General features: G+C 36.5%; 1 long non-coding RNA gene across 1 annotated transcript; it reads right to left on the reverse strand.

Moving 5' to 3' along the window:
• Positions 1 to 362: 362 nt before the first annotated feature.
• On the reverse strand, positions 363 to 25,207 carry LOC136007124 (uncharacterized). Its single transcript, XR_010609481.1, has 3 exons — positions 25,104 to 25,207; positions 5,026 to 5,130; positions 363 to 468 (listed from the first exon to the last, which is right to left on the reverse strand). It is a non-coding gene; the product is annotated as an uncharacterized LOC136007124 (long non-coding RNA).
• Positions 25,208 to 27,604: the final 2,397 nt, after the last annotated feature.

Consider the following 27,604-nt stretch of genomic DNA (forward strand, 5'->3'; position numbering starts at 1 on the left):
TGTAATCCATTTCCTTCGCTAAACAAGTTTTTTTAATGTAATTCCATAATACAAGATCTTAGCCACCAGTTGATAATATCTAGAGAAGGTTGCAAAGAACAGACAAATAAAAGCCTTTAAGCCATTTACACTGACTTCTTGCTTGTTATATATTTCTGTGTGTATTAAGTAAACCACCTAAGAATTATAAATTATTAGATCAGTATTATCAGTATTCTAACATGAGATTAGATTCCTAACCTCAGTCATATTTTTCATTTGTTCTACTGCAGATTTCCACTAGCAGTTCCATAATTTCTCATAACTAACAAGGATTTTATGATAAAGTTTCAGGATTTTTGAAGCAACACAAATAGCAGAGGTATTAAAAAGGAGCTTTTCTTCACATAGGGACTTTCAAGTTGGGGGATTGCACCTGAATCCAAACTGCATTCAGTAGTTGCAGCAAATTCCCTCTAAGTTTTGCACCTGAAGCAGATGGAAGAAGATTGTATCAGGAGATCAACCCTTTCAAATTACAATAGTTTATGATGCTCATCTGCATTTTAATCAGATATAAAGGATTTATTCCTGAAATACACCAAGAAACACCATTTTCACCTCCTGAAGTGCATCAGAGAGTTTATAGCCAATCAAGTAAAATATGTTGCACATTTCAACTTTGTATATCTTTCTCTCTGGTGTATGCAATATTAGATGGATATAGGTGTTGGTGATTTTATTAGGAGCTATATATAAGCCTATCAAAATAGAAACCAGAAAGTCATTTCATATGCCAAATCCATTCCATTAAGGATTTAATTCCCACAAATAAAAAAAAATACGCATTTATGTTATATTATATATCCATATTATATTTTTACATTAGATGTATCAGATAATATTATTCAAAATGCAGTGCAATACAAAACCGGAAGATAGATAAGATCATATATAGTAAAAAACTAGGAAACTAAATTACTTGTAGCTAAATATAATAAAGATTTGTCATGTTTCTTCTTGTGACCAGAGAGAGCATGAATTGGAATTAGTTTCGTAATGCACGAAGACCGAATAGCAAATTTACCACTCGAAAAAGTATGTCTTATGTTCCTGACAGATAAGTAAAATCCTGATATTGCCAAAATATTCCTATACTGACAATTATGTCAGGAAAATTGTTTTCTCTGTTGAATTATATATTTTCTTTTTTATTCATAAATTAATATGAAGTGCAAGTGAAATTCAGTGGCCTAGAAAAAATGAGTGTCAGCAGATTTCTAACAGTGACTTTAATCCAAGTAGTGGAAAAATACATTTAAATTAAAAAACCAACAATCTATTTGCAAATAAATTTATCTTAAAAATGAGTTACTACTAATGGGTAGCAAAGACTTTGGAAAAGGAATACAGAACAGAAACGTGTCTCCATAACCTTGTTAAAAAATTATCAGTGTTGATTGCCACAAATACTAGAGGTGGAATAACTGATGATAATTCTTACAAACACTAAATGAATGTTAGTTTCCTAAGTAATCCTTAATTTCTTTTCATCCAATAAATTATTTTTCAAGTTTTGACTTGTTTTATTTATCTGCAGCATAAATTTGTATAATGATGTTAGTCTTATTAACTTCTTATTAGGCCCAGTTTTGTCAGAAGCTATTAACATGTGCTTCAAAAAGATATAAAAGTAATAAAAAAATCACTAAATAATTAATTGACAGTAATCTGAATTAAAAAAGTCACATCATCATAATATTAGGTCTGTGGTTCCAATATCGTAATAATTTGGTACAGTAGGGGTAATATCTTTTTATCCTCCAGAAACTTTTCTCCACTTTCAATTTCTTGGCACTAATATTTACACACAATTAGGGTTACTATTATTCTAGGTTTTAGTCTTTCATTATGATGATTTTTACTCTGCTTATGAGCTTGAGACAGAAGTATGTTCAGTCACATTCCCTGAATTCTGTTTCTACAAAGTATATTACAGTCTGACAGAGAACTATGTTATTTTTTAATATTGATACCTATAATGGACTGAGTTAAGACAGGCCTTGTGTAATAATTAATTTCATTCCACTGAAGTATCCAGTTCCCTTTTCCTTTAGCTAGAATTACACATCAAACCCCCAGTAGAAACTGTTAAAATTCTCATTAAGATAAAAATTCTCAGAACACCCACTTAGCAAATTTTTCACACTGTGATTGCTCAGAATAGATGCATCTTATTCCTGGAGTTATTTATTCAATAGATTTGCATGTTTTCATAACACTAACAAGGTTTCTAATTTTGACTTAATACGCACATATAATGACAGGTCAGTAAAATGTTTGAAGAGGCAACACATGCATGACACATCTTTAAGGCATGACAAGATGATATTATTTTCCTGGAAAAAACAAAGCTTTCAACAATTTATTTTGCTAGTGTTATGAATTGAAATTTTACTTTTTATGTCAAAAATGAAAAGATCAACAGAAGAGACTAAAGCAGATATAAAATAATGGTAGAAAGAAGTTAACAGGAAAATAAAAAGATTGAAACAGATCTCTGATATCATTATGAGTTAGTGGAAAAAGACATTAAAGGCAGAGGGACCTTGACACAGTTGTAAGGTGGGCTAATACCAACCTCATGAAACTTAACCAAGCCAAGTGCAGGCCCTACACCTGGGTGATGGTAGTAACAGGTGTGCACCTACAGGTTGGGAGGAGAAGTGTTTCGGAGCAGCCCTGCAGAGAAGGACTTGGGGGTGTTGGCTGATGAGAAAATGAACATGGACATGAGTGTGTGCTACAAGCCCAGAAAGCCAACCATATCCTGGGCTGCATCAAAAGAAGGATGCAGCAGGTTGAAGGTGATCCTTCCCTTCTACTCTGCTCTCATGAGACCTCACTTGGAGTATTGCATGCAGATCTGGTGTCCTCAACATAAAAAGGACATAGAACTGTTGGAGTAAGTCCAGAGGAGGGCCACGAAGATGATCAGGGGACTGGAGCACCTCCCATATGAAGACAGACTGAGAAACTTGGAGCTGTTCAGGCTGGAGAAGAGGAGACTGCAGGAAGACCTCATAGTAGCCTTCCAATATATGTGAAAGGGGCCTACAAGGATGGCAAAGAGGGACTCCTCATCACAGGCTGTAGCAATAGCATAAGGGTTAATGGATTTAAACTTAAACAGGGGAAGTTTAGATTAGATATAAGGAAATAGTTCTTTACTGTGAGGGTGGTGAGTCACTGGAACAGGTCACCCAAAGAAGTGGTAAGTGCTTCATCCCTGGCAGTGTTCAAGGCCAGGCTGGATGGAGCCTTGGGCGATATGTTCAAGGGTGAGATGTCCCTGCCCATGGCAGCGGGTTGGAATTAGAAGATCTTCAGTTCCTTTTCCAACCCTAACCATTCTGAGATGTTATGATTATTAATGGGTAACGAAGTCAATCCTAAGAATAATAGAAGATGGAAGGGTGTTCATAATATCGATAAGGCATTTCAGGAAAAGAAGTTTTCTTCAAAATATTGTGATAAAATACTTTATAAATAGCAGCTTACATATTTTTTTATGAGTCAGTCAACCTTTTTTTGCATTACCAAGGGTACATTTTTTATCAGGATTTGGGAATTCTTTATAAAGATGAAGAATGTTTTCCAAGTGTTTTCATAGACATAGTAGAATACTAGAATAAATGGTTTGGTTTGTAAGGGACATACAGAGATCACCTAGTCCAGCGTACTTCCCATGGGCAGGGACACATTCCACTCGACCAGGTTTCTCAAAGACTTGTCCACCTTGACCTTCAACATTTCTAGGGTCGGGGCATCCACAGCTTCTCTGGGAAAACTCTTCCAGAGTCCCATCACCCTCATCATAAAAAAAAATTCTTCCTTACTTTCAATCTAAACATACCCTCTCTCAATGTAAAATCACTGGCCCTTGTCCTATCATTACAGGCCTTGGTAAAAAGTCTTTTTAGATCTTACTTATAACCCACCTTTATATATTGAAAGGCAGCAATAGCATCTTAAATCTGTTCTCCAGCTTGAATGACCCGACTCTCACAACCTTTCTTCACAGGAGAAGTGATCCAGTCCTCTGATCATTTTGATGACTACCATTTGGACTCTAAAATCTCCATGTCTTTGTCATACCAGGGACCCCAGCACAAGAGAATAGTCTTCTTTTAATAAACAATATTAGTTGGAACATATGGCCCTGAAAGCCTTTCTTATTGCTCTTATCAGAGACAAAACTGGTGATTTTTAAATTATTCATGAACTTTCTTTCTCCTTGAGGCAATATCTGACCCACAAAAATGTAAAGGATGAAAAATGGCTTTTTTGAGTCATAGATGTTGATTAATATAACACGCATTTAAATTTTCATTTATATTAATGCTTTAAGGAAGCATTTTACATATTTTACATATTATGTTTAGTGAAAAGGACTGATGACATAGATCTTCTTTCTCCAATCTGTCTGGCTTTCATGAGGATTATTTCACAAAAGACACCCAGTGTCATAAATGACCAAGCCCTGACACGACAGCTTTGTCAGCCTTGCATCTATATCAGTTGATTATTTCAATTAAGGTTGGCTAGTCTTTATTTACATCTTTAGAAACAAACAAACAAACAAGCAAAACCCAAGCAAATAAACAAACAAATCAAAGAATACACTTGCCTTTTTTGCAAATCCATAGATGAAGCAGGTGTTTTAGACTTTTACAGAGCACCCTGCTTTTCATTTACCGTTTGTCACATCTAGTAGATTTCAAAACTTGAATTCTTGTTTTGATGATACCAAGTCATATAGAGAAAAATTCCACTTATCTATTTCCTGTAGGTATTTTCAACTTCCAACTAAGAAACTACCGCAAAAAAATAAACAAAACAAGGTGTTTTGAAACAAATCATGAAGAGCCCCTCCTTTACAGAAGGCAGATGTTTTATTACATAATATTAATAACAATGGCTACTAAATATAGAAGTTCTTGTTTTCTTAAAGTGTTTTGATTTAATGTTTAAAATTTCACTTACTTTTTAACCTTGCCAAATCAAACAGCTATCTGAAGGGCTTGACAGTAAGTAAGTGCCAAGGTCACACGATGAAATTCAGGTTACATTTGCTTCACTAAAAGGAGCCTGCGGAGAAAAAAGAAATCCATGTAAATCTTTCAGAATACTTTTTTTTTCTTCATCTCTTTACCTATTGGTTCACTTTACAAAATTATTTTATTGTGTACAAAGCAATCAAACTTGGTCAGGTTGACATTCTCTTTCCTGATGATAACATGGATTGATCCACATACTGAGAATGAGTAATTCTTTAGGAGAAAAACTGTTCAGAGGGCAAATGAAAATTACAGAAAGTTATGAACTAAGCTGCTTTTAATTGCATTGCATTGCATGTATTAATAGTACCCTTTCCAATAAAACATGGTGCTTGAAGTTAAATATCTCATGCAAGCATACCATAGATACTGTCATACAGCAGACATGAAGCACCACTTTTTTCCCCTTAATAGATGTTTTCTAAACTGCAGAGTTTGAAAACTATCTTGATTGAAAAATGGGGGCATAATAAATAAAGATTCAACTGTCCATGAGATGACAGGTCATTCATGAAGAAATATATTTATCTTCTATCAGCTCAAATCAAGAAAAAATGTTTAGCTGAACTATTAGACCTCAGACTACTACCTCCAGTGACAGGATACAAGTAGCTTTCCTTTCCCTTTAGGGAACTCTTTATGCTGACAAGCTTTTGTAATAAATAAGAAAATATACTTCCAAATGTATATAAAAGCTTTTTATTTAAATAGAATTTCTAGAGAAAATGTTCCTTTATTTTTGACTTAGAACTTATTTTTTTTCTTTTAAATGAGCCAAAAATATATCAGCCAAACAAGAAACCAAAATCTAATTAGGAGAGCAATATAACAAAATTTATGAAATTTCTATTTGGTGGGAGAGTGCTCTAGGCTGGCATTTAAAGTCTAGACTAAGATTTTGCTTTGCACAACAGGAGGCACCTTTAGAAAACATGGCTCAAAGCTTGTAAAAGACAGCTAAGAGATAATGTATAAACCCAGAGTGCTTCAGGTACTTTGGATTTGGATTTCTCACAGGTTCTTACAGGAAACAAGAAGAAGTTTTTATTTTTTTTTTTAACTTGAATCCCTCCAAGTTCTTATCCCCTGTTAGGACTAACAATTTATACAGTGCACACAACAGACAGAAGCATTCATAGAAATATCACTATGCATTTAATAAAGCAACTTGAGTGGTATATTAGATTTCAGTAGTTCTGTTATGTTTCTTGCTCAGCCTGCATATTTGATATTCAGTCTCATAGAAGATATGTAGTTAACACTCCTGAATACCGTGATAAATCATCAACAACCCTTATTGCCTAGGTATGTTTGTGTTTAACCCTTTATTATATTCTTCTTTAGATTGTAGGAAATATGAAACTACTTACATAATTTAGGAACAAATTTCCACAAGGAAAGGAAGAGCCTCAGACAACACGGTCTAGGGTGATTTTTCCCTGCCCATACCAGGTGGTTAGAACTAGATGATCTTAAGGTCCTTTCCAACCCTAACCATTCTGTTATTCTATGATCCTATGGATGCTTAGGGAAATAAATGATAGAGCACCTACTAGTCTGTGTATTCTTGCAAGAGATGTACAGTATTAGCAACTTAGCCAGCACTGCAGAAAAGATTATGTTATTATTGATGTTCTTTGCTCAGTAACATCTGACTTTCAATCATATATTTAAAAAAATCTATTTATCTAGTACTGAATTATCATCTAAGAATAGGTATTTGATACCCAAATGGTATTTGGAACTGAACAAGAAAGTCAAAGGAAAAAAAAACAAGGATGTGCTATGTGCACATTATAAGAGACTTTTTTGTTGCTGTTATTGAACCTTTGCTCATCTGAAGCTCCCTATCACAGAATCACAGAATCACAGAATCCCAAGGGTTGGAAGGGACCTAAAAAGATCATCTAGTCCAACCCCCCTGCAAGAGCAGGGTAACCTACAGTACATCACACAGGAACTTGTCCAGGCGGGCCTTGAATATCTCCAGTGTAGGAGACTCCACAACCCCCCTGGGCAACCTGTTCCAGTGCTCTGTCACTCTTACAGTAAAGAAGTTCTTCCTGATGTTAACGTGGAACTTCCTATGCTCCAGTTTACACCCATTGCCCCTTGTCCTATCACTGGATATCACTGAAAAAAGCCTAGCTCCATCATCCTGACACCTACCCTTTACATATTTGTAAACATTGATGAGGTCACCCCTCAGTCTCCTCTTCTCCAAGCTAAAGAGACCCAGCTCCCTCAGCCTCTCCTCATAAGGGAGATGTTCCACTCCCTTAATCATCTTTGTGGCTCTGCGCTGGACTCCTTCAAGCAATTCCCTGTCCTTCTTGAATTGAGGGGCCCAGAACTGGACACAATATTCCAGATGCGGCCTCACCAAGGCTGAGTAGAGGGGGAGGAGAACCTCTCTTGACCTACTAACCACTCCCTTTCTAATGCACCCTAAGATGCCATTTGCCTTCTTGGCCACAAGAGCACATTGCTGGCTCATGGTCATCCTCCTATCCACCAGGACCCCCAGGTCCCTTTCCCCTTCACTACTTTCCAGCAGGTCAACCCCCAACCTGTACTGGTACATGGGGTTGTTCTTCCCCAGATGCAAGACTCTACACTTGCCCTTGTTAAATTTCATCAAGTTTCTCCCCGCCCAACTCTCCAGCCTGTCCAGGTCTCGCTGAATGGCAGCATGACTGACAGCCACCTGGTTCAGAAATACACAGGCATATGGCACCATTATTAATACTGACCCAAAGATATTGCAGTAAATACATTCCAGGTTTGAAAAAAACATTTGATAAATACTCATTTAACAAATGCAAACAAATGTGTTCTGTTATAAATTCTATTCTATAAACACACTTGCTTTCAGAGCCAAAGAAAGACCTGATGAATGCTGGGAGTTCTCTATAACTTTGGGAATTAGTCATACTCTATCTATGACTTTCAATGATATCAGAAAATGAAATAGAAAGGAGAGCAGTAAACTAAAAATATAGCATCATGCTGATCATCTTTCAAATACAAAACACAAAATGTATCATGAAAGTGTGAATTAGCATAGGCATTTTCCAAATATAGATATAACTCTTGGTCTCAAACAAGCTAAAATTAAAGTATTGGAAACAAAATGGTAGAGAGCATGACAACACTGATCAGAAAAGAAAGAGCCTAGATCTAAATGGCTGCAAAAAAAGAAAAAGAAAAAAAGAAGGAAAAAGGCATTCCATATTTTTAAAGTAATTAACTGAAAAAGATTTGAACAAAAACATCCCAACATATCCTTACACTATCAAACATTTCCTATTGCAGTACTCCTACACTCCTAACCTGCAGTGCCCTTATTATACAAATTAGCTCCTGCAGCTGTGTATCAAGCATGTTAACACTCAGATGTTGCTTATATTTATTCCATTCAAAAACCTTATTCCACATTTTTAATTCAGTGCATGAGTTGCAGTGTTTTGCAGATGAGAATTCCTCCAAACAAACAATTTTATTGGAAATGCTTATAACCTCTCTTAGCTGAGACTGAATCTTTTAAGACTACACATGAAAATTATGAGTTAGACCTCCACTAAAGTAATCAAAGTCATCTAAGTTGAGCTCCAACACTGTAACATCCACAGAAAGGACAATACATATGATATCTATATTTCTGGTAACACTAATTTTACTGCAAATGAAATTTCTTGTGTCAAATCTCCAAAGAATTCACTATAAAAATAAAAGCAACTTTTGAAATCAAAATACTACAAAAAATGTCAGGTTTTGTTTTCTTGTGGAGAGCTTTATTAGCAATTTTAAAATTATTATTAACATCATGTTGCAGCCAAACCTATTTTCTGTTAAAAAAAAAAAAAAGTTATAACTAAAACTCTTCATAGTGTATTCATTTTATAGCATTCTTGTACCTTATAATACAATTACGAACCTCATAAAAGGAGCTCTAAGATGTTTTAAAGTGAATGGATTATGCTTTAGTAAAGTATTTATATAATTATCTAGATAAACAAGCCCAATGAGGCTACAACATACTAGTGTCCTGCTCTTAAACGATATTTATATTATGGTTCTCATAGGTTTTGATTTCTGCGTATTATTGTACTGTACTGTTCTTTACTGAAGAAGTAAAATTTGCTTTGATTCCTTCAGACCTACATTATAAAAGAAAAAAACACCCATTTTTTTACATATTTCTTCACATCAGACAGTACTGTTAGTGACAAATTCTAATGCATATTCTTGTTCTAGGTGTTAACACTTAGACAACTAGTTTGAACAAGCATTTCTTGTTGACCTTCTAACAACCTTAGTTGCAAGGAGACATGGAAAGCTGTAATGTGGGAGGTGGACTCTCTTTCATTGCTTAATGTGTCAAAAAAATCTGAAAAATCCCTTTACAAATGTTACTGACAATGAACTTCACGAAAACAAGGCCAAAGAATGAAATTGTGCCTAAGTGGAGAGCTGACTGTATGGGCCTAATCATAGAAAATATGTTTCTAACCCTCCAGTTTTTGATCTTCATATAAAACGTCTGAAAGTGAACATTGTAAGGTAAGAGCTGTGGACAAACCAACCTAGAAATAGGTTATTATATGTACATGCTATGTGTAACTGTAATTTCTAATAAGTTATTATCTACCAGCAGCTCCAGCTACTGGAAAGGACAACTCAGATTTTATACATACAATTTTCAGCTGTGCTCTAATAATGTAGTCAAATTAGTCTAAGAAAATTATAGGTAAAATAATGCATCAGGGCAGGGAGCAGCGAGTGAGTGTAAATGTGATAGGTCTAAACAGAGCAGATAAAACATTAGTAAAAATTATGATACACCTGTAGGGTTTGAGTTATTTGTTTTTTAATTAATTGGTTTTGGTCTAAATGAAGCATTATTTTCCCTTCAAATTTCCTATGATGAAACTAGCCTAGCATTTTCCAGTTGCTCTTTCTTCCAGTTTTTCCAAAACCAAGTCTCACAGATTAAAATTTAGTTCTGCAGCAGGAAGCACTGGAAAGTTTATAATTCTTCCTGCTGTATAGGTTGGTGCCAGCCCAAGTTGCAAGAGAAGGCATGCCAAGCAGTAACGTATGAAGATGTGATAGGAGTGTGTAAAGAAAAGAGGGACAGACTCCACTCAGTGGCACCCAATAGTAGGAAAAGAAACATTAGACACAAATTGAAATACAGGAAATTACATTTAAATGTAAGAGGAGTCTTAACTGTGAGGAAATTTAGGGCTGTTCAGCCTGGAGAAGGCTGTGTGGAGACCTCATAGCAGCCTTCCGGTATCTGAAGGGAGCCTATAAGGATGCTGGGGAGGGAAAATTCATTAGGAACTATAGTGGTAGGACAAGAGGTAACTGGTTAAAACTTAAACAGGGGAAGTTTAGATTGGATATAAGGAGGAAGTTCTTTACTGAAAGGGTGGTGAGGCACTGGAATGGGTTGCCCAGCGCAGCTGTGAATGCTCCATCCCTGACGGTGTTCAAGTCCAGGTTGGACAAAACCCTGGGTGACATGGTTTAGTGTGAGGTGTCCCTGACCATGGCAGGGTGGTTGGAACCAGATGATCTTAAGGTCCTTTCCGACCCTAACTATTCTATGATTCTATGGTGGTCAAACACTGGATCAGGTTGCACAGAGAGACTGTGATGTCTCCAACCTTGGAGACATTTGAAACGTGATAACTGAAGCCCTGTATGACCTGCTCTAGCTGACTGATACCAACAATGGGGTTGGACTAGGCGATGTCCAGAGATCCCTGTCAACCTCAGCCATTCTGTAATTCCATGAAACAGACACAGAAGCTCTATAATATAGTCAAGCCACTCAAATTGTGGATCTTGAATCCCAGGGGAGCAGTCATAGTATACCAGTTTCAGGAATCCCTTGTCTATGTCCAGATTCCTCAATGTTTCCATGACTATTGGATCCAGCTCACAGCTTTCGCACAGAATTCAGTAACACTGGGACTTGCAGCAAGGCATCAGGTGCTCCAGAAAAAGGCCTGTCAAAATATTATCCTGAATATAACTAATCCACAAAATATTTTGAACAAACCCTTACAAAGATGAAGCCTAAACAAATCAAACCTTATCCTAAACTCCTATAGCTTAATTGCCTTATTTTAAGCTTCAGCTACTGAGGTTCATGAGTAGTTTGGCAGATAGCAACACAGTAGACATAAACATAAACCACACTTTTTGAAAACAAATCAAATTCTCAAATCTTAAAATAAATGAAAAAAAAACACCTCTTCCTCAATCCCTCTGCACTACCCAGTAAAGAGTACTTTGGTAGCATATATCTTCTGATATATATCAGTAAAGTACTTTATTTGGTGTATGCTGTCATACTTGCCTTCAAGAACCAGAACAAATGTCCAGCATAAGAGTTTCTCAACCACATAAACAGGCAACGTCTGCTAAAGACAAAAAGTGTCATAATCTTTTATATTTACTACAAAAGTAGAAATGTTTCACATAACTTTATGTTAATGTCTGTGCTCATACATAATTATTATGTGCTTGTGTAAGAAATACATCATATTAAAGGAGATAATTTAATGGTCCTGCAATGCTAAGTTACATGTTTTGTGATCAAACTATTTGTAGCTGACTAGCAATGCATAGTTCGATATTTTACTTTTGACTCCTACCTTTTTAATCTGTCCTGATACTCTATTTCTTATTAACATAAATGTTTAACTTTATTTATTTCAGCAAAAGATAACTTATTAGAATAAGCCTATTACAGACTCATTAATGTCAGGCATCTAAGGAAAGATCTATATCAATTGCCTTTCATCATTCCCCTCTCAGTTTCTTTCTTTTGCTCCTTAAAACTTTTCTGGAAAGATGGGAGGCAGCATCTTTACTCATTTGCCAGCTGTCCAGTGACACTTACCATCTTTCTTTTAAGCACTTGCCTGCCCAGCTCTGTTACAGGTCAGATTTATCTTCTATCTTTCACTTATCTTGGAGATTTCTTTCTCGTGTTTTCTGAAAACTCTTTAGAAGCAATATTTAACTATTTCTAATTGACCTATAGATTCCCCATTGTGGAAAGTTATGTCACTTTTTACACTCCAATTTTCACTATATTTTGAACATCAACCTCTTCCTAAATGCAGTTCAACTCTCTGACCCTGAGGGTACTTTCAGTTTGCATACAAACAGAAAAAGTGGCAAAAATCCTTCTCTGAATTCTTTACAAATTATTTACAGCTCTTCCTGTCACACTGTTGCCCCAAAAATCTTGAGATAGGTATCTATGCATCAAAACACCAACCCGTATGATTTCCATGTAGTTTATCTCAAGTGTATGAAGATGTTAATGTACCTTACAAAAATAAGAGGGTTATTTCAAAATCTCTGAAATCTCCCCCCAAAAGATGCCGTAGTTAAAATACATTTACATGCCAAAATAACCTGAGTCCCCCGAAGAATAAGTAGACTTTCTCCATTTTGTGGTTAAGATAAAAGGGTTTAGAGAAGTAGACTATAGTTCACTCTATAGTGACTGAGTACCTTTGTCAATTCACAGCATTTCATGGACATTTAATACATTGTGAGCACTATGTAGAGCTACATACACTGTTTATTTGCTTGTGAGCTCTTTATATCATATTACCTTTCTATGCAAAGGAGTGGTCCTATAATTCAGCTTGGACTTCAGCGTTGTCTTTATTTTCAGTGTATGTCTACATCATAAGCTGGCTAAATGATACACAATGTAAAACCTTTCCTCACGGGTCCCAGAGAGCAAGGCTGATAAAAGGTATTCATTTATCAAAAGCTCTGCTTCAGCCATCAACATGCTCATTGGAAATTACCATACTTTTTTAGTAAAGGTTTTCAGAAACTCAAGATACTCATTAGAGATGCTGAATGACAACTGTATAGAGAAAGAAAAGGTCATCTCATTGTTAATTGGTTTTCCATGTTGCATCAACAATGCTAACACACTTTACATCAAACTCATTGCCAGGCAGCAAAAGTGAAACTTTTCTCTAGTTTCACACTCTTTATTATTATCTATATTAGACAACTAAATTATGTTAAAATATTATATAAACAAAAGATGCAAATGAAAACAAGAAATAAAAATTACAAAAATAAAAAAATGGGTTGGTTTTTAAATGGGTTTTTTTTTTTTTTGTTTGTTTCTATACATTTGGACTTCTGAAAATTTTAAATTTAACCTGAAAAATACATAAAAGAATTTTTTATTGAAAATAAAGAATTTTAGGATTAATTATGTAATTTATTATTTAATAAATCATTAAATAATGTTTAATATAGCTAAAAAGTTTGCAACTTTTTTTACAACTTATGTTTACAGCAGCAAAAGACTGCATTTGATTATAAATAAGATTCTTCCAGTGCATTGGTATTCTGATGTTTATTAAACAGCTTGACTTCTTTTGTGAGCACGTCCTGACCAGCAAACTTTGATATCTTATGTTCTAAAACAGTGATGACACTAAAAGAACTTAGAACTGGGGCATAGGGTTCAAAAGAATTCTTACTATTGCTCACTGTAATACAAAAGCAAAATCAAAATCCCTTCTTCACCAAACACTTAAGACAGACATTCCTGCAGTCTGGCAATCTGGTGTGAGTTTTCTGTGTTTTAACTGTTTGCACTAGATACAGTGAACACTATCAAAATATAACTGTTACACTTAATTATGTGTATTAATGTGCATTATTCTTAAAAGAAATCCATTACCTTAACACAGTAATAGTCTTTGTAAATATATTTGATTTAAGATCTCCTCTAGGGATCTGCAGATATAATAAAACACCACCTTAAAGCATCTTTAGCAAAAGGTGTCCCTGTCCATGGCAGGGGGGTTGGAACTAGATGATCTTGAGGTCCTTTCCAACCCTAACTATTCTATGAAAATGGATGCGAGTTCTATAGCATCAGACCTCAGAAGACTGGAAGGTATGACCAGGGGAGTATAAACAAAACATCTAACAAATAGGATTGGTTTAGTCAGCCAAATCGCGTTTTCTTTATGCTTTACAGTCACTGAGGAATGGAGCTTAGTAGGCTTGTAGAAAGCAGCTGTTAAGAATGCATATTCAGAGTCAAAAGCATTTTTAATAAACATCTATAGTTACTAATGGTGTTTTAGCTGTTTCACGATCATATACCTAATGCAGCATAGACTAAAGCAGGGAAAAGAACAATCTCCTAATGAGCTCTTCAAAACTATTTCACGGGAATATCCACAACAAACTGATGAAAGTTAGAATACCTTACATTCAAGTCCTGCACCAGTGCGATCATATTAATTTGAGTAAGTACTAAGTCCTGGCAAACAGCTTGAGCTCAGAAGTTTTTTGATCTCTGATTCATTATCTCTTCAAAGTCTAAGTCCTTTTCTCCAGGAGTTAAATTTTGGTTTAATATTACCATTATTGTATGAGAAAAGCTTAAGTACTTAAAAAGCAGAAAGATATATTGCTCAATTTAAGTAATTGGCTTTAATTAGCAAATGTTAAGTACTGATGGGAAAAAAAAGGAAAACAAAATTCAATAAAGTAATACTTAGACCATAAAAAAAAAAAATACAGTAAGGGCTTTTCCCCTCTCATTTAGTTACTTGAGAATATCTATTCGTATAAGAATCTTCATATAAGGAATTTTAAATATCCTTAGAAGAAAGTCAGTCGTGCATGCATGACAAGCTGTTCGTCAACCAACGACAAGTAAGCAGGATGCTTTATGCATAAACATTAACATATGATGGAAATAGATTTCTGAAATAGCACGCTGAAAAATTTTCACTATTCGAGAAATCTCTACCCTAGTGTAATGAAAGAAATAAACAAAACCTTAAACAAAAGATGTGTGCTTGTGATGCCATAAGATCATGAGCAGCCATTAATTATAACAATTAAATGACCTTTTATATGCCAAAGCATTTTCTGGTGTACTGAATAGAAGTAACAGTTCAAAGAATACAGTTTATCTTTCTTAGAGAAAAAAGTCTTCTGTATAAATAATATATATATTATATATTTATATTATTTATATTATAGAATAAATATTCACATTTTTTGTGAACTGTGAGCTACAGAACACCTAAACACAGCAGAGAACAAGTGATTGCACACTTTAGGCTCTTCTGTACAGTGCAGTAAGAAAAAATGTGAGATGGCCTGTGGGACATCAAGGCGAGTGACCTATATGAGGGACAAGATTTCTCCAGCAATAGAAACCCTTTGAAGTTTCTTGAGAGATAAATACAAATATAACCAGGTAACTATTTGATAGCCCAGAACACAATGAATATTCTATTAAATGTCTTTCTAGGAGAGAAACAAAAATGAACTGATAAATTAAAATTAGTGATTTCTTAAATATAAAGGATCCTGTCCAACTTTTGTTAAATTCATAAGACATAATGAATATTATTTTACAGAGGTCCATGTTGGAGCAGATCTCTACCTGCAGCCCATGGAGGACCCCATGCTGGAGCAGGGGGATACCCAAAGATAGCTGCTACCCCATGGGAAGCCCTTGCTGGAGCAGGCTCCTGGCAGGGCCTGTGACCCTGTGGAAAGAGGAGCCCACACTGGAGCAGGTTTTCTGCAGGACTGGTGACCCTGCAGGGTACGCAGGCTGGAGCAGTCTGTTCCTGAAGAACTGCACTTGCGGAAAGGACCCACACTGGAGTGGTTCATGAGGAACTTAAGCATGGGAAGAACTCATGTTGAAGAAGTTCAGGAAGAATGGTTTCTGGACTTGCTGGAGCAGGGCAATAGTGTAAGGGGTCTGTCCCTGAGGAGGAAAGAGCAGCAAGAGACTACATGTGATGAACTGACCATAATCCCCATTCCCCAACCCACTGCTCTGCTTGAGAGGAGGAGGTAGAGAATTCATGAGTAAAGTTCAGCCCAGGAAGAGGGGAGGGGTGAGAGAAAGGCATTTTAAGATTTAGCTGTTTGTGTTTTTTTCATTACCCTGCTTGATTTCATTGGTAATAAATTAAACTAACCTCCCCAAGCCAAGTCTGTTTTGCCTGTGACAGCAATTGGTCAGTGATCTCCCCCTGAACTTATCTTGACCCGTGAGTCTTTCCCCTCTCCAGCACAGAAGAGAACTGATAAGAGTGACTTTCGTGAGCATTTGGTTTCCAGACAGGGTTAACATATCACATTAAGTTACTTTTCTTCTTTATTGGCATACCTATTATTGTAGCCATCACTCTGTCTATCCAGACAATGGCAAAAAACTGTAAAATATTGAGGAGCATTCAAGGACATTACTAAAAAACATTAAAATTTGAATATATGCTTCCTTTTCTAGTCAAATCCTGTTTCAAGGAATTCAGTTGACTCAGTTTATCACAGAGCTATTTTATGCAGTCTTTAAACACCTCTCTGGGGAACAGAACTTTAGACGGCTTCTTAGTCTGGCATAAAAAGTGATGATAAAGCATTAAGCTGGAGTAAAACTGCATATGCTGACAACAGAAGTAGATTCTTTTCTTAAATCTGATTTTTTAAAATCTTTTTAATAAAAGAATGCAATTATACATTAGACCATTTACTTAAGGCTGAGTTAATTCTCCATGACTGCAGTTTCTTAAATCAACATTTTGTTAGAAAGAATCTAGTTCAAGAGCAGTATTAAAACTTCAACAATAATTGGGCCTTTGATTTATCATAAAGGAGATCAAATTATGTGATCAACATGAACTTTTCTGACTTTATGAATCTACCCAGGAAAAAGAAAATAAAAAAATAAACTAAAATACATAAAACCAGAATTGGCAAATGCAGCCTCCATACCAATTTTACATAATAGCCCATCTTTGTGATAATTTTTACCCATTTTCTTGTTTATTTGCCATTACATATTTTTAAAGAGAAAGAATTAGAAAACATGTAGACATATGTATGTTAGCATTAATTGCTCGATAAGACAGCAAACTTTCCAATAAATGGAACCAGAAGAATCTTTTGATATGGATTACACTAAATGAAACCAAAGCTATGTTGAAGGTGCATGTAGTAGCACACCTATAGCATAATGCATATCCAGCATACTGGCAATCTAGGAGGGCTTAAATAATGATTTCTAAAGACCTGATTTTTATATAATTCAATTTTATACATAGTAGGAAACATGACACTAAATTACAAGCTGACTGAAGAAAATTTGATGGAACTTTGAAAAATATTCCCTCTGCTTCATTAAATGCTACTTTGTTCTCTAAAACCAGCTTTGTTCTCTAAAAACAGCTTTTGATCTCAAGTTAAGCTTATAGAAGAACGGAGAAAAGAAAAAGAGAACATAGTGTCTGCCATGCCAATTTCTTATTTTGTAACCTTAGGGGGAAGTGGAAAAAAGATTTGCTTGCAACCTGTATTCCTTATTTTCCTAGAAGAGATTAATTGTTATAGCTATGTTAAAAAAGAATAAAAAAGTCTGTATTTTATAAACACATTTCTGATCACTTTACAGCCAGACATTAATTTAATAGACCCTTTTTTTTTTTTGCAGCTGACCTGTTATAGAGATACTTGCAAGCAGCAACTATCTACTCACTGAGGAACTGCTACATAATATTAAATTTATCTTAATTTTATTTACATTTAGAAAAGTATTAATTCAGTCAATGTTTTGCCACTGATTATACTTAGGTATAAAACCAACACTTAAGGATAATTCTTGAGGTTATTGACCATTCCTTTTTGGAAAAACAAAATATGCAACAGCAATTTTCACCCCTTCCCTCAAGTCCCATAGTAGACTTAACCTAATTTAACTCTCCTTAATCCTTCCTCACTTAACCAAGTTGAGATTTTGGCACTTCTATTTCCACATATCCATTTTTTTTTCTGCCATTTATGTTGCTCTCTGTTGTATGCATAGACACACCCTGATGTTTCAATAAGTATCTGCCTGGAATCTTAATTTCATTCAGATTTAAAGTTTTTAGCTATACTTTATACTAGTCCTTTTCTGAGGTCAGTTGTGTTTATTACATTGAGGCATTACCTTAAGAACACTTTTTTTTCTTTTAGACTACATTTTTCTAAATATTTAAATAATTTTTTCCATAATTTTTCAATAAGAAAAAATCAAAACTCAATCATTAAATTCCCAGATCAGATCTATCACCTCTTTTTCCTTATTTTTTTTTTTTTCAGTTTAAAATAAACATATATAAACTGCATTCACATGCTGTGTGGGGTAAGAGTATGAAAGCACAAACCTAAGTGTCATTTTTCTGTCTTGGAAAGATTTCTCTCATTTCTCATACTTTTCTTGAAAACAAAATAATAGAAAAAAATACCTTTTAAACAATATAAACAGCATCATCATATTGTTGGAAACTGAACACCAAAGAATGTTTTAATTGAATACATAAAAAATGCCAGCAATATCTGATATCATATCATAGAAGCATGATATATAACGATGCAATTATGTTCAAAGTTTACTGCTATTTAATTGTGGGCCAACTATAAAATAAGATGAGACATGTTTCATCTCATTTGCTGTTAGAAATACGCATTTTTACTTGGTGGAATTAAAGGTGTCTTCGTCCACTCTATCTCAAAGAAACACATAAGCTAATTAGTAACAGCATTAATATAACTATATAGTTATACCTGTCATTTTTTATTAAGTATAATTTTACCCACCAGGCAACCATTTAAAATATCAATTTCAAATTTAAGGCACTCATTTAATTTATTTTCAAACATATGCTCATTACTACAATGATCTGGAATGAAACCTTCACACATCTCTAGTGCATAACAAATACTTAAAACCACTGTTTATTGCTATCTATGATATTTTGGAAAAAGCATAATGTATACATTAGACATTACCCTTTTTCTTTTCCTGAACATTTGCATTCTCTGTCAGACTGCAAATCCAATATAAAGCTCTATTTCAGTGTCCTCTCTGCTACCCCTTTTTTTCATGTTGAGATGATATATACAGAAAACAGCAAAAAAGCTTTTCAAAGAAATCACTGGGCAATGTTTGTTCATCTCATGCTGGCAGATCTTTTTTCAGGTGAAATACCATTACTACAAGTAGCTATGACTCCAGGCCAAAAGTCTTAGAAGTCCTGAACTCTAGGGAAAAATGCATATCATATCTCCTAGAAGTAACTGCTTCAGAGGAAAACAGGCAAATAGGACTGAAGATTAAACTGTGAGGCAGGCTTTAAACTGAAGGACTCAGGGAGCAAGGTCCAAAGCGGCAATGTTCACGCCATCACATACAACTGGGGAATAAGCCAGGCCAACCAGACAAGTGATAAGTGTTCCTTAATTGCTTCCCAAGAGGAGAACAAGGCGGCCAACCACCTCTAGGGTTCATGGGCACTGATGAGATGCACCCCAGAGTGCTGAGGGAGCTGGCAGATGTGATTGCTAAGCTGCTCTCCATCATCTTTGAGAGATCATGGAGAACAGAAGTGCCTGAGGACTGGAGGAAAGCCAGTGTCAGTCTAGTCTTCAAAAAGGGCGAGAAGAAGGACCTAGGAAACTACAGGCCAGTCATCCTCATCTCAGTCCCTACAAAGAAAAGGGAACAGCATTCCTGAATATCATGTCTAAGCATGTGGCGGTTATCAGGAGTACTCAACATGGGTTCACCAAGGGGAAATTACGCTTGGCCAATAAGGTGGGCTGATGCCAATATTATGAAGTTTAACCATGACAAATGCAAGGTCCTACACCTGGGTCAGAGCAATCACAGGCACAGCTACAGGCTGGGCAAAGAAGAGATTCAGAGCGGCCCTGCGGAGAAGGACTTGGGGGTGTTGGTTGATAAGAAAATGAACATGAGCCGGCATCAGTGTGCGCTCGCAGCCCATAAAGCCAACCATATTCTGGGCTGCATCAAAAGGAACGTGACCAGCAGGTCACAGGAGGTGATCCTGCCCCTCTACTCTACTCTTGTGAGACCTCACCTGCAGTATTGTGTGCAGTTCTGGTGTCCTCAACATTAAAAGGACATGGAACTGCTGGAACAAGTCCAGAGGAAGGCCACGAGGATGATCAGGGGACTGGAGCACCTCCCGTATGAAGACATACTGAGAAAGTTGGGGCTGTTCAGCCTGGAGAAGAGAAGGCTGCATGGAGACCTCATAGCAGCCTTCCAGTATCTGAAGGGGGTCTATAGGGATGCTGGGGGTAGACTCTTAATTAGGGACTGTAGTGACAGGACAAGGGGTAATGGGTTAAAACTTAAATGGGAAGTTAGGTTGGATATAAGGAAGAAATTCTTCCCTGTTAGGGTGGTGAGGCACTGGAATGGGTTTCCCAGGGAGGTTGTGAATGCTCCATCCCTGGCGGTGTTCAAGGCCAGGTTGGATGAAGCCTTGTGTGGGATGGTTTAGTGTGAGGTGTCCCTGCCCATGGCACGGGGCTTGGAACTAGATGATCTTAAGGTCCTTTCCAACCCTAACTATTCTATGATTCTATGATAGCGATTCTATGGTGAACAGCTGGCTGGGTAGATGAGGGGAGGGCAGTGAATGCTGCGTACCTTGACTTCAGCAAGGTTTTGACACTGTTTCTTTCCTATAACATCCTGATGAGTGGACAGTGAGGTGGATTTAGAACTACCTGAATGGCAGAGGTTAGAGGGTTGTGGTCAGTGGCACAGTCTAGTTGGAGGCCAGTGCTCCCCAGGGTTAGCACCAGGTCCAGTTTTATGCAACTTAACTCATCAGTGACCTGAATTGACTCTGGGACAATGTGGGACAGAGTGTACCTTCAGCAAGTTTGCTGATAATACAAAACTGGGAGGAGTGACTAGTACACCAGATGGTTGTGCTGCCATTCAGTGAGAACTGAGAAGGCTGGAGAGCTGGACGGAGAGGAACCTAATGAAGTTCAACAAAGGCAAGTGTAGGGTCCTGCACCTGGGGAGAGACAACCCCACACACCAATATATGTTAAGGGTTGACCTGCTAGGAGAATGACCTGAGGTCTTAGTGGACAGCAAGCTGTCCATGAGCCAGCAATGCGTCCTCATGGAGAGTAAGCATTTAGCATTAATGTGGATTTTTTTTATCACCTGTTTGTCAGAGATTCTGAATAAATTATTTTTTGAAAGCAGTTTTAATTACTGAATATTTTAGTCTACATTACAGATTTGCCTACATAAGATTAAAAAGAAAAGGTCATTACTTGGTTAAGCAACTGAAAAATTTCAGGCAACTCACCTGAAGATTTAATTTGGATGATATTTCAGGGTACTTTGGAATACTAGCCTGACATTTGGTCTGCTGCCAAAGCACATGCTTCTGTTTACCTTTTCTTTTTCATTAGAAAATGCTTGAAAGCATAAGGAAAACACAGAATCTTAGAAACCAGAATTAAGTGCACAAAGCATTGCTGTATCTGTCCAAGATCCTTATCATGATCAGGTATATTCTGCTTCTTACAAGAGTGACAGGAATGTCGCGTTACTAATAGCTATCTCTGTTTCTTTAGAATACCTGACAGCTGAGGTAATAGGAATTTAAGAAAAGAAAGTGGTGCTAATAGCAATAGATTAAAGTGATTTGTTACTGGGTTTGATTAAGAAAGTAATATTTAAGATTATAATAAGAATTTTTCTGGGACAGAGATCCATTTTATCCACTTTTATCAATAAGGTGCACTCATGGCCCTGAAAGCCAGCTGTATCCTGGGCTGTATCAAAAGAAGGATGCAGCAGGTTAAAAGAGGTGATCCGGCTCCTCTACTCTGCTCTCGTGAGACCTCACCTGGAGTATTGTGTGCAGTTCTGGTGTCCTCAACATAAAAAGGACATGGAATTGTTGGAACAAGTCCAGAGGAGGGCCACAAAGATGATCAGAGACTGGAGCACCTCCCGTATGAAGACAGGCTGAGAAACTTGTGGCTGTTCAGCCTGGAGAAGAGAAGGCTGTGTGGAGACCTCATAGCAGCCTTCCAGTATCTGAAGAGGGCCTAGAATGATGCCTGGGAGGGACTCTACATTAGGGGCTGTAACAATAGCACAAGGGGTAATGGGTTTAAACAGGGGAAGTTCATGTTAGATATAAGGAATTTCTTTACTGAAAGGGTGGTGAATCACTGGAATGAGTTGCCCAGGGAGATTGTGAGTGCTCCACCCCTGTCAGTGTTCAAGGCCAGGTTGGATGGAGTCTTGGGTGACATGATTTAGTGTGAGGTGCCCCTGCCCATGGCACGGGGGTTGGAACTAGGTGATCTTAAGGACCCTTCCAACCCTAACTATTCTATGATTCTATGAACAATAGAAGAAACTATAATAATAAACTCTCCAGCCTGACTTCTGTGAACATAAAGGATACATTTTCCTTTCCTAAGTAAAATAACCCAGACTATTCAAGAGACTTAAATGATATAAAAATCAGACATCTGCATTTATTTTGTTCTTTTGAGATATTACAATGGGTAACACCTGGTTAAACTAGAGTATTCTAACCAAGCATGGTCCAATACATTATAGTGATTTCTGGCAATAAAATAAAACTATTATTAGAAGTAATACTTAGCTTTTTATGAAGTCAAAGAAACCAAGAAGAAAAGAAGTTCCTATGTAGTTGTACTTCATCACATGCAAATGTTGGCAAATTACATTAATAACTTTAAGTGTTTTACTATCACCACTTCATTGAGAGAAGAACTGCTTACTGATCTATACTCTAGGAAATACCTACATACTATTTAAAATTTTAAGAACGCCTGACTCGAATGGGTAAAACTCACAATGACATTGCCTTTTCTTCTGCACTCGGTAAGCATGTTAACAGCTCAGACCCATAGAAGTGAAATGACGCGTCTCCACTGGTCCAGGCCCCCCATGGCACCCTGGGCACAGGAAGGTCCTGAAGGAGAACATCCATCTCACAGAAAATCTGGCTGCTCTGTGACTGGTTTCTTTCAATCTGCCAATTTACACCATGTAACCAAAAGGGCAGAAAGTTTTCTCGGAAATTTAAGATCAAAGAACATTTTTCACTGGGTTCCCTCCCACCCAGATCATAGGTACCATTGCATAGCTTGACTTTTCAATGTTCTCCGCAAGTATCAGTATGTGACTGAGTTTATGATAAGCTGATATTGTCTGAATGACATATATTTGTTTTCAATTAAAATCTTATTTTTTATTATTCTGATATTAATTCTAATATTAATCTGATAGTAATGTTTTGCCACTTATTTGGCTTGGCAGCTGAGCATTTGTTGATTAACTAAATATTAGACAGTAATTCTAAATTACAGTGTTTACATTCTGCATTTTCTCACTACGGAAATAAAAATTAATCCATGGTACAACAGTAGACTCCACTAAAGTTTTTCCTTCTCCACCTACTTTTCTTCCTTATTTCTTATGTGAAGATTAAGCCTGATAGTTTGTAAAGCAAAGTTGGTATTGAAAGCTCAGTATTTTTTGTTAAAGGTATATGAAAAAAGTTTCATTATTTCATTCGTAACTGAATTCAAGGGGTACAGGCTGAAACTGAGAAAAGACAATTAATTTAGTATGCCAATGGATAGAAAAACTTTTGCTTTACAGATAATGGTAAATTTGTTCCAGAAAAGAATTTCTGGGATAAGTACTCTAAAGAATCCAAGGATGTTTTCACAGGAGTAAGAAAGGCCTCACTTTAAACAAAGAAGAAAAAGAAAAAAATCATTATGTTTTGTAAACACCCTGAAGTGCACTAGAATTACACTTTTGGCATGTTTGTTTTGTTGGGTTTTTTTTTTTAATAAGTAACTTAAAATTGAGAATGCAAATAAAAGGCAAGACCTGTGGAACACACTGCTTAGTAGCTTAACATCTTGTTCTCCTCAGAAAGGAAGCCCAAAAGAATCTTTCTCCTCACCTTCCTTCCTTATCTTCAGAATTATACAAATAATCCAAAGACGTCTGATCTTGGCCCCTTTCTTTTCTTTTTTGTCTTATTTACAAATATGAAATCTACTATAGGAGTATAGAAAGCCTTTTTTGCTACACAAACCACTTCCTCCCAACTCAGCTGCTTTCTCCTTCTACTGTCTAGGCCCTAGCTTAATTACAAATGACTCCAATGAAATTGCCTATTTTTTCTCACACCATTTCCCTCACTTTTTCATTACTATGGACTACCTTTTTATTTACTTTTTTTTTCAAGGACACCATCACATGTAACATCCTGAACCCTGATAATTCCTTTCATGAAAGGAAAACAAATTACCTGATTTATAACTTTTCCTGTAAGTCATCTTCTTAGACTATTACATGCTCTCATTTAAGCTGTAGTAATACCTTTGCATTTGTCAGAATTCCATTATAAACTCATTTATGTAGATTGCTCTTTTAAGCCAATCACATTTTAAATGCTATATAGCTATTGCTATATCAAGAATTATTCCTCTTCGGTTTTAAGAAATGTCATCGCTTGTTTCTTATTCAATATCAAAGACATCAACTGGCCCAGATTGCCAATTTCTATCACCTTTGACATATATTCTATATAAGAATTATATAGAAAGTATACATTCCACTTTTTAAACTTTTTTCTGATGTCTGTTTTGGATAAGCTTTCATCCATCATCTGGAATATTAACACTTTTTGTTTATTCACACTATTTTGCCACAGCGCCCTCAAAAACCTTAGGACTGTAGCCATAAGTGCTCTGGGATGACCACCTGCCACAATCACTAGTGCTGCTATTCTGATTTTTGTCCTGTGCCTCACCATTTATCAGTCTTTTTAGTCAGTCTTTATTCCCCACCACTGGTTTCATGGAGACAAACAGCATAAAAAATGTTTATCAACAGTTCCCCTAGGAAAAAATAGAAATCCTGACACTGCAAACCACCTGTTAGATTTGGTTATTCAAATAAGAAACCCTTCTTATAATTATAAAAGTATATAATTTTTTTTTTTTTTCTTACTAAGATTTGAAGCCCATGTCTTTGAAATATGGAAGTTATAGGTAAAATAGGATTGCCACCTGGATAACTGTCCTGGATTCAGCAGTAGCAGTCATTTTTCTCCTTCTTAGTCGCTGGTGCAGCACTGTGTTTTGACTTTCAGCCTGGGAGCAGAGCTGATAACACAAATGTTTTAGTCTGACCAAGGACCTTCTGAGCCTCATGCTCTGCGAGGGAGGAGGGAAAGACGGGAGGAAGCAGAGACAGGACACCTGACCCAAACTAGCCAAAGAGGTATTCCATACCACAGCACATCATGCCCAGGATGTAACTGAAAGTTACCCAGAAGGGCTAGGGTACTGCAAGGTTGGAGGAGGTATCGGTCGGTGCTCAGTCGGGCTGGGTGGGGCGAGTTATCGGTTGGCTGGTGGTGAGGTGTTGTATTCTCTTCCCTTGTTATTTCCCTTATCAATATTATTACTGGTGGTAGCAGCAGTGATTTGTGTTATACCTTAGTTACTCAACTGTTCTTATCTCAACCTGTGGGAGTTGCATTCTTTTCAATTCTCCTCTCTGTCTCTCTGGGAGTAGGGGGAGGGCAAGAAGCAGGGGGGAATTAGAGAGCAACTGCGTGATTTATGGTTGACTTTGTTTAAACCACAAGAATAACTTTATATTATTTTCCTTGATTTTTCTTAAAGAAATAAAATTTGGACATCTGGTTGAGAAATTAAGATAAACTGGACCTCATTTAGAAAATTACTGCTTCCTCTGCATTTGAGGTGTCTTATGCAGAACTGGCTTGTATATGGAAAACCGCAGGTGGACATTGGTTATCAGAGAGGTGTTTTTGTGAATATCAAAATACATTCTTAAAAGCATTTCAAGTTTGTGCCATCTCTACATCTCTTCCTTTTGAAACAATGCTGAAATCTGTGTTTTCCAGTACCAGGTGTTACTTTGAAAGTAAATCTTTCATGTGAAATATCCAAGCAAAGTGTTATGGCTCACTTGGGACAAAAAAAAAAACAAAAAAACCCAAAATTGAAGCAGGGATGTATGACATCTGTTTCTATCATATAAGGGGAAAAGTCTGACTTAATACACACTCAGTAAATTAAAGAAACATACACTCACTGAACTGTGGATCTGACCAAAAGTCTATAAGAAAACTATAAATGTTGCAGATGGTTCAGCCAAAGAAGGGACATTAGATTAATACCAAAAGGCTGTTTTTCCTTATCCACTTTTCCCATACCAAGTTTGATTGGATGAATTCTCCTAAGTGATTCCATGCAAGTAGCTTGTTTACATTGTGAATTGCAGAATTGAAAATTTAACATCAAATTTTGTAAGCAGTGAAGTCATTGCATACAGCCTTACTTTCTAATCACCTCAAATCAGAGGGATATCTAGGGCAAAACCCTTTATAAGTACACAAATTCAAAAATGTTATACACTGAATATGGATATTACTTTTTGAACATTAAATATTACAAAATGACTGTAATATTTATGGCAGCTATTTTTTTTAAATGCATACTGTATTTCTCAAAAATACCTGTAGCAGAGAAAAAGAATTAGATAAATCTTCCATAATGGTGTAGTGGTAGCTGATTTTTGGTCCTAACTGGTAATTAATGTGCTAATCATCAGTAGCTAATATAAATTTGATATCGTTTGTAATAGACAGGCACGAGTATCAAATCTGCATGCTGGAATTTTTTTTCTGAAAAGGTCATTTGCATGTAACATTTTTTTTTTTACATCTTCTGCTCAATTCCTTTTTGCCCTTAGAAAAAAAAATCCTTGAAATTCTGATTTTATGATGGAGCAAATACTTTTAGACTAAATTCAATTTCAAGCTAATGCTTACTGAACCAAATAAACTAAATGTGTATGTGTCCTGGGTTCAGCAGTAGCAGTCATTTTTCTCCTTCTTAGGAGCTAGTGCAGAGCTGTATTTTGATCTTTTGGCCTGGGAACAGTGCTGATAACGCCAATGTTTTCAGTTGCTGCTCGAATGTTTGGTCTGGCCAAGGACTTTCTGAGCCTCATGCTCTGCCAGGGAGGAGGGGAGGCTGGGAGGAAGCAGAGACAGGACACCTGACCCAAACTGTCCAAAGAGGTATTCCATGCCACAGCACGTCATGCCCAGGATGTAACCGGGAGTTATCCCGGAAGGGCTGGGACTGCAGGTTTGGGGGAGGTATTGGTTGGTGCTCGGGTGGGGGGAGTGGGGCGAGTTATTGGTCGGCTGGTGTTGAGGTGTTGTATTCTTTCCTCTTGTTATTTCCTTTAGCATTATTATTATTGGTGGTAGCAGTAGTGATTTGTGTTATACCTTAGTTACTAAACTGTTCTTATCTCAACCCGTGGGAGTTGCATTCTTTTCGATTCTCCTCTCCGTCCCTCCAGGAGCAGGGGGAGGGCAAGAATGGGGGGGTGAGTGAACGAGGTTTGTGGTTCGGTTTAAACCACAACAGTATGAGCTATAATTTTGAAATCATGCATAAGAAAAGCAGATGAATAACACTATGTCTATGAAACACCAATCAAAATATACAAACATTTACAGAAG

The sequence above is a fragment of the Lathamus discolor genome, chromosome 1 (assembly GCF_037157495.1).
Source record: "Lathamus discolor isolate bLatDis1 chromosome 1, bLatDis1.hap1, whole genome shotgun sequence".
Taxonomy (NCBI): Eukaryota; Metazoa; Chordata; class Aves; order Psittaciformes; family Psittacidae; genus Lathamus; species Lathamus discolor.